The sequence below is a fragment of the Rhodnius prolixus genome, unplaced genomic scaffold (assembly GCF_049639745.1).
Source record: "Rhodnius prolixus isolate KJV_2025 unplaced genomic scaffold, Rpr scaffold_34, whole genome shotgun sequence".
NCBI lineage: Eukaryota > Metazoa > Arthropoda > Insecta > Hemiptera > Reduviidae > Rhodnius > Rhodnius prolixus.
The window spans coordinates 791,067-799,729 of NW_027411619.1; the positions used below are offsets into that span (position 1 = coordinate 791,067).

The 8,663-nt window shown below is 31.4% G+C and overlaps 1 protein-coding gene and 1 long non-coding RNA gene across 2 annotated transcripts in view; both read right to left on the minus strand.

Annotated features, from left to right (window-relative positions):
• The window catches only part of LOC141457603 (uncharacterized), a gene marked incomplete at its 3' end in the record, with an annotated part of 667,626 nt that overhangs the window by 605,440 nt on the left and 53,523 nt on the right, over positions 1-8,663 (minus strand). The window lies entirely within an intron of this gene.
• On the minus strand, positions 6,844-8,639 carry LOC141457597 (uncharacterized). The gene is made up of 2 exons (XR_012460426.1): positions 7,964-8,639; positions 6,844-7,124 (listed from the first exon to the last, which is right to left on the minus strand). It is a non-coding gene; the product is annotated as an uncharacterized lncRNA (long non-coding RNA).

Genomic DNA, 8,663 nt, shown 5'->3' on the forward strand with positions numbered 1-8,663 from the left:
AAATATGACGTCATTAGGAGAAATTGATAGAATTAACAAAAATATTAGCAATTCTACCATTAACGCTATTCGAGCACTCCATTTATTAATTTTTGAGTGCGAAGGAAATCGTCAGAAAAGAGCTAGACTCAGAAAATTTGAAGGATTTAGTTTTTTGTTGGATTCAGAAGAATATAAGGTCAAACTTAAATTCATACATGAAAATTTAACTGATGGTGACCTTACACTAATCTGCAATATTCTTAACATTGACCATGACGGAAATGCGGACGAACTATCCAAACGTATTTGTACAAGTCTAATGAATTTAGAAAATTTAAAAATATTAAATGAAGAGGTTAATGAGCAAGAAGATGAAGACACTGAAGAGCAAGATGTAAAAGAAGAAGAAAATAAAGAAGATGAAGAAAGAAGTAATTCAGAGTTGTGTTACCATCCCAAATTTTTATTAAGAGATATAGAAGATTCTATTCGTCCTTTCACCGGTAGTGACAATTACACCGCTAATCGGTGGATTAAAGAATTTGAAGATATGAGGAAATTATTGAAATGGAACGATTTGGAAACTTTTATATATGCCAAGAAATCGATAAAAGGATTTGCAAAAACAGTAATTAATTGTGAGCCGAATGTAAACAGTTGGGTTAATTTGAAGAGGGTCTTAAGAGCTGAATTTCCAACTACGATAAATAGTGCTACTCTACATCAGATGCTAGTTAACAGAAAAATGAAAAAAGAAGAGACACTTAAAGAATACTTTTGTCACATGCGTGAACTGGCCGGAAGGGGTAGTATCGAAGATGATGCATTAATTAAATATACAATCGACGGCATCAATGATGACATTAGAAACAAAGTTGTACTTTTTGGCTGCTCTACAGTTGCAGAATTTAAGAAAAGAATTGATATTTATGAAGAAATTAAGTTAAGCAGTAAAGTACATCAAGAGAAATATCAATTGTTAGCATTCAAGAAATTTCCAGAGTCAGTGCAGGAAAGAAGAGTGAAAAATGCAGGTACTACGAGTGTGGCGAATGTAGTTCGATGTTACAACTGCGGGAAAATGGGTCATGTTTCTTCAGCATGCACGGCTCCGAAACGAGAACCTAATTCCTGATTCAAATGCGGATCTCAAGGACATCAAAGAAAGGACTGTCCAAGATTACGTCCCACATCGAGACAGCTCACGGAAGGTACTACGCATAAGGAGATTGGCTGGATTGCAGAGAGCTCATCGTTAGCACCAACCTACGAAGTAAAAATTAAGCTAGAGGTAAACGACGTAGAAATTAGCGCTACTTTAGACAGTGGTAGCCCAATTTCTCTAATTTCTGAACATATTTTTCCTGTCAATGTTATTATAAGTCCGTATACGCGTAAATTTCAATTTGAAGGAGTCAATAAAAGTAAATTAAATATATTAGGAGAGCTTAAACAAAATGTATCTGTTAATTCAATTAAAATTCCAATTACTTTCTATGTTGTTCCGGAAAATACTATAAATTCTATCTGTTTGTTAGGTCGGGATTTTCTTTCATATGATGGACTGCAGGTTAAGTTTCAGGGTAATAATGTTTGTATTGATGTTAAAAGTACTTTAGTTGAAGAACCGATAGGTGAATGTATTTCTGATATTTTAAATATTGATATTTCCAATAACGTAAAACTTAATGAACCTGATTTGGATATAAATAATGAATTATCATGGGAAATTCAAAGTAAAGTCAAAAATATTATTAAAGAAAATTATAATGATGTTGAAAAACCTAAAGAGCCCGTAACAAATTTAGAGTTAGCACTCACAGTTAAACCCGATTGTCACTTGGGGTATTTAGTGGATGATGAAGGGATTTGTCCCTCCACAGCAAATGTTGCTGCAGTTGCAAATTACCCAATACCCAAAAATTTTCGCGAATTGCATAGCTTCCTAGGATTAATTTCTTATTTCCGAAAATTTATTCATAACTTTGCTATTGTCGCCCAGCCACTATATAAGTTGTTGAAATCTAAAATCAATTTCGTATGGTCCGAAGAAGAATCAAATTGTTTTGAGCGACTTAAGAATTTCCTAATATCAGAGCCGCTGTTAGCTATTTATTCACCCACTGCACTTACTGAGTTGCACTGTGATGCAAGTGCACAAGGCTATGGTTCGATCCTTGTGCAGAAACAGTTCGACAATGAAAGTTATCCAATGCGTACTGCTAACGCTTATGAAGTTATTAAATGGCAAGCATGCTACTCGTTTTTTTCCCAATACCACAAGCCAGTTAAGTTAGTTTTCGATGGGGGTTCTGGCTTCAATCCCAATGGATTTACTAAATTCCATAAAAGTTCACCTATGAACATGAAACCGTGGTTACCTAATAGTTAGCCAATTGCAGACTATTGAACTTATTTGTTTTAAGTTTGCTTAATTTTTCAAACTTAATGTTTTGTACTTTTCTAATTTCTGTTTTGGATTCTAATGTTATTGTTATTTATTTTCATAATTTTAATTTTAATTTTGCTAAGAATTACTGTTTGATTGTGAGACCAATCAAGGTCAGGTTGGACGAGCTGTGGGCGAATATTTTAATTGGTTAAATCATATTAATTATTAAATAATTATAATAATACGGACAGATGATAAAACATATGTGTGATATATTGAATGTAAAAAAATATTGAAGCTAGAGGTTTTTGTTTTATATTCATATAGCGTTGTGTTCTTTTGACTGCCTTAACCCATGTTGATGAGAATAAAATAAAATAATAAGAATTCATCATTGTAGTGGTTGTTCTTATTTCTCTTAGTGAATAATCTCCTTCAGTATATACCTTCAATTGTTAAATAAAGTTTATTCTATTCTATTCAGTCTACCTCCTTCTAGGTCTGCCTACTTTCCGTCTACTCACCAGTCAGTCCTTCCACAGCTTTTTAACTCATCAGTAAAATGGAAGACTTTTAGATGAGGCCATTACTATTACTTTAACTGATTATTTGATTATCAAAATTTTATACAAGTACTCAATTAAAGGGGCTTCATATATTTATAATTTAGAAATCAATTTTTATTAAAAATAGGTAATAAACAATAACTATTCAAGACTAAAATTTCTTTTAACTCCGTGATTCAGATTATAACTGTGATAGACCAACAAAGTTTTTTTTTCCTCTCAATTTGAGTATTATGTGAGTATAATGTAATGATTATTCAAAATAAAGAGCGTAGTAAAGGTAAAAAAAGAATAATTTGGAACAGAGTTAAGGTGCCTGTTTATTGACATTTATTAAGCCTTAATAAAATACATTTCTATATTAGCAGAAAATATTTTATTGACAAAAAATGGCCAGCATAAGGGTCTGAGACGTGAAATAAAATGTAAAAAATATTAATGAAAATTTAATGCAGTAAAATTTTACTTAAATGATATCAAATTTTGCAAAAGTACAATGGATTCTTTTTCTAATATCTTCTGCAAGGATGTATGAAGACACTGTTCGGGGGATGTTATCAGAAAACCTAATAGTAAGAGAAATCTTTTATAAAAATGGGGAAAAATTAGAAAGAAATTTAAATAAAACATAAATTTTTTCAAAACGTTTCTAAATTGCCCAAATTTTTACGAGCTGTAATAGGAAAGAAATGTTGGGTACTTGCTGATTTGTGTACCGTTTGTCGTTTAATCAACCCTTATGCTTAACATTTTAAACTGGTAAGTTTTTGTTAAGGAGATTTTTGTACCTTTTGGATAGATTTTCCTTTTTGTCTGTTTTGCAAAGTTACATATCTGCTTTACAGATTTTATTAAAATTTGGAATAAGCAATTCCATCATTATAACCTGATAAGGTGTTACGTCGAAACCGTAACTACCACTGGAGAGATCTTTTTAAAGAATGATTATAGTTGCGGTCCCCAAACCATCCTCAATAACAATTTTTTTTTGAGAAAACGTTTTGAATAAAATAGGAAGGTATTTGTACTTAAGTAACAAAATTAAACTGCGATTTCAGTACTTCCTTTTAAAAGGAGTAAGAAAAATAAACTCCAATTACAGTACTGCTCCCTAAAAGGCAAACAGGCAAAGATTTTGAATCGAACGACAATTCATTGGTGTAAATCGGTTCACTCATTGATAATTTTAACGATTGCAATACTTTCTCTTAGTAGGTGTAAGAGCATGATAGCACTTCACAGCCACGTAGAGGAGCTTTAACCACTTCTTCCTACTAAATTTTATCAAAATCGGACAAAGCGTTATAGAAATATTAGCATTAATAGTTTTAGAAAGGGCCTTACTTGGGTGGGGCAAACTCCCCTCCTCATGAGGCATAGCGTCGAGACTTTTAATGTGCAAATCTATACAAAATTTCGATTCGAATGACACTTCATTCATGAAAATCGGTTCACGTTTCGATAATTTGAAACGATTGCTATACTTCCCCTTAACAAGTGTAAGAGCTGATCGCCGCTTTAATGTCACGTAGGGGAGCTCTAACCCTATCATCCTACCAAATTTTATCATAATCGGGCCAAGATTTACAGTGTAATTAGTAATAATAATATTTTTTGAGGGGGCCTTACATAAAGAGGGCGAACTCCTCTCCCATTTGATGTGCAGCGTCGAGACTCCCAAAAGGCACATCTACATAAAATTCCCAATCGAATGACACCTCATTCATCAAAATCGGTTCGCGCATTTAGGCTGTACGTTGTTTACAAAAAAGGTAACAACAAGAACAACAACAACAAGACCAATTTTTGAAAATGCCGTTTTTGCTCATTTTCAACAACTTTTTTCTCGAAATCTATAACATCTGGGTTGTTGCAAAAAATTACAGTTGTAAAAGAGGATTTGTCCTATATTTTAAAGAAAATTTTAGCTTTTATACAAAAAGAGAAAAAAAATTTCAAATTGGGCGTTTTTCAACGTTACGCTTTTTCGTGCACTTTTTGACGATCAACCCTTTTACAACTGTCCTACCGGGCAGTTTTAATCAGGTTTAGAGACACAAAAGTTGCGTTGCAAAAAAATTATAGTACGATGGTTGAGCGTACTTTTCAAACACGTCCATTTAACATTAATGTTTAGAATAATTAAAAAGATTTTTAGAGAACCATTAATAATAAAATTGTAGTGGGTTTGTTTTAATTTTAAACTTAATTTTGTGTTTTTAATTGTTCATCCTACTCTATTTTAGCCTCCTTTTTATTCAACGACAAAAAAAATCTACCCATCTTTTTTTACAGAAGTACCCTTAACAATTTTCCTGTAAAAATGTTCGGGTTAAATCTATGCACGAATAGTTCAATAACAAAAATAATCGTAATAGCAGTTTTTGAAAGAATCCTTGAAAAGTGAGAAATTCAAGCTTTATTTCAGTTACTACTTTTTCGGGCTCGGAGGACCTCGAACAGATTTGTCTGTTGAAAGGTTAAAATGTAAAATATGCACGATTGTACCTTCTTTTACTTACTTGAGTAAGAGAAACTTTTTTTTTTAAATTACGCCTTCTAGGTCAATGGCTACTTCGGCCATACGACGTCTGGCAGCCCAATATAAAATAAACTACTAATCTTAAAACCAACAGAATTTTTCCAGGCCGCGTATTACACATAAATGACATCCATCCATCTCTCCATCTCTCCTCTAAACTCCCATCAGCAGGACCCTGGGATAATTTATTTTTAAAAAAATTTAGATTTATGCACGTGTAGTAGGTAAATGGTTTGAATAAATTCTTTGGAACCGTTTTTGAGCCCCCCAAAACACACACACACAAACACACACAGACACACACTATTAGCACCAGACCTTTTTTCTAACACTTATTCAGAAGTTAAGGATATTTCGGGTAAAGATTTAATGTAAAAAACTTTGAAGGTTTGCAACTCATCCGCTTTCTTGGGCATAACACACAAATACCCTAATATCAAGTAATTGCATCAAAATTCTCGAAGATTTACAGTTATTCATAAGGAATTGCTATTTTAATGGGAACTCCTATTTGTAGAGAGTTTAACACCTCCCCCATAGAGATAAAGGAGGGGTTGCCCTATATTTTAAAGAAAATTTGGGAATTTTATCTTCTATAGAAAAGGAGAAAAAAATTATCAAAGTTGGGTGTTTTTCAACTTTAAGCTTTTTCGTGCATTTTTTGACGATCAACCCTTATACATATGTCCTACCGGATCAGCAAGTACCTATCATTTCAATCATACTACAGCTCGTAATAATTTCAGCCATTTAGAAACATTTTCTAAAAGCTTATTTTATTTAAATTGGTTTCTAATTTTTCGCGATTTTTATAAAAGATTTCTTTTACTATTAAGTTTTCCGAGAACATTCCCCTGTGAACAGTGTCTTAATGTATCCTTACAGAAGATATTAGAAAAAGAATCCATTGTACTTTTGAAACAATTGATATTATTTAAGTATAACTTTACTGCATTAAATTTTCATTAATATTTTTTACATTCTATTACACGTCACAGACCCTTATGCTGGCCAAATTTTATCAATAAAATATTTTTGCTCAGGGAAGAGTAGCACCCCTCTAGCTCATATTGATTGTAATAGGAGTTATTAAACGATTAATGCATAGGTTTTTAATGAGACGCTATTCTATTAAACAATTCAAAAAATCATAAAACGTTTTTAAGAAAATTCACCTTACCAACATACGAGTATATTTACGCAATTATTGTTATTATTACTTTTACTTGTTTATATTTAAGTGCAATTTAGGAAATTATACATCGTCGGTTTAAGTTCATCCTTTGATTAAACGGATTGGCACTATACTGTACCAAATGGTCAAATGTTAATTAAAAATAAGAGTTAATTAATTACAAATATTTATAGTAATACAATATATTAATGTATACAGCTTCCTTTAAATCTGTCCTCATCTGATTATACATATGAATTTTCTTATTTGTTTTTTAGTGCAACAGTCTGCATAGGACGTTAATCTCCACAGTAATGGTTCTCAAAGCATTTTTGTCCAGAACTTTTTTTCCATTGCCTGATTCCCAGCTTTCTGAGATGCTCCTTCAGTTCCTCAGTTCCCCTCCTTTTAGGTCTGCCTATTATCCGTCTACTCTCCTGTCACTCCTTCTACAGCTTTTTGATTCCTCTGTAAAATGGATTAAGATAACGTATATTTTTAGATCAGGACATTACTGTTACTTTTACTAATTATTTGATTATTAAAATTCTATATAAGTATTTAATTAAAGGGACTTCATTTGTTTATAATTTAGAATGGATTATTATTACAAATAGGTATATATTGGCTATTAGCCATTCAAGAGTGGAATTCCTTTTAACTCCGTGATTCAATTTTTAACAGTGATAGAAAAACTCTAGCTTTATCTTTTTCTATTTCATTGTGCGTGTGATTTGAGTAGGGTTTGCCAGGTCGAGTGATGATTATTCAAAATAAAGAGCGTAGTAAAGATAAAACAAAAATAATTGGGAACGGAGTTAAATTAAAATGCCTGTTTACTAACATTTATTAAGCCGTAATATAAACTGCATTTTTATATTAGCAGAAAATATTTTATTGATAAAAAAATGGCCAGCATAAGGGTCTGTGACGTGTAATAGAATGTAAAAAATATTAATGAAAATTTAATGCAGTAAAGTTATACTTAAATAATATCAATTGTTTCAAAAGTACAATGGATTCTTTTTCTAATATCTTCTGTAAGGATACATTAAGACACTGTTCACAGGGGAATGTTCTCGGAAAACTTAATAGTAAAAGAAATCTTTTATAAAAATCGCGAAAAATTAGAAACCAATTTAAATAAAATAAGCTTTTAGAAAATGTTTCTAAATGGCTGAAATTATTACGAGCTGTAGTATGATTGAAATGATAGGTACTTGCTGATTTGTGTACCTTTTGTCGTTTAATCAACCCTTATACTTAACTTTTTAAACTGTAAGTTTTTGTTAAGGAGATTTTTGTACCTTTTAGAAAGTGTTAATTATAGTTTCACAGTCCTATGACGAACAATATTTAAACTTCATAGACATCTCTGAATAAGATCTCTCTGCGTACAGTTTGCCTTTAATCTGCAACATAATGTAACGGACCCCTCATCCTTTTACAACCTGGGCTTGGGACCGGCTTCGGCGGACTTAGTCCGTCAGTTAGTTTTAGTCACACATAACAAAAAAGTACAATTGATGTAAAAAAATAATTATATAGAACAAACCATTCACAGTGAGGAGTATTTATTAAACAATATGTATTTAGCTTCCTCTGAATTAGGTATGCAATCCTTCTGACAACTGCATCAAACAGAAAATTAATTTTGGTTGGGCAATTTAAACTTTTCTGCATTATTAAAAAAAAAACAAAAAACGAGCGTAAGATTTAAAAAAATCGAAAAAGAAGTTGAACAAGAACTTTTTAATTTAATGTTTATAGTCATCAGCTGTGAAAGATTCATCTATAGGTACGTAGAATTTCAAAAATTTATAAATATAGACTAAAATTGTTCAAAATATGCAAATTAATAAAATGAAGAAATTAACTTATAAATATCGTTGAATATGACATAGAATTTGTTTTAATCACAAATATAAATGTAAATTACAATGAAATATATTTCTTCTTTGAAAAGGATGGACCATTTCTTACAAAAAAACAAAATAACAATGTATT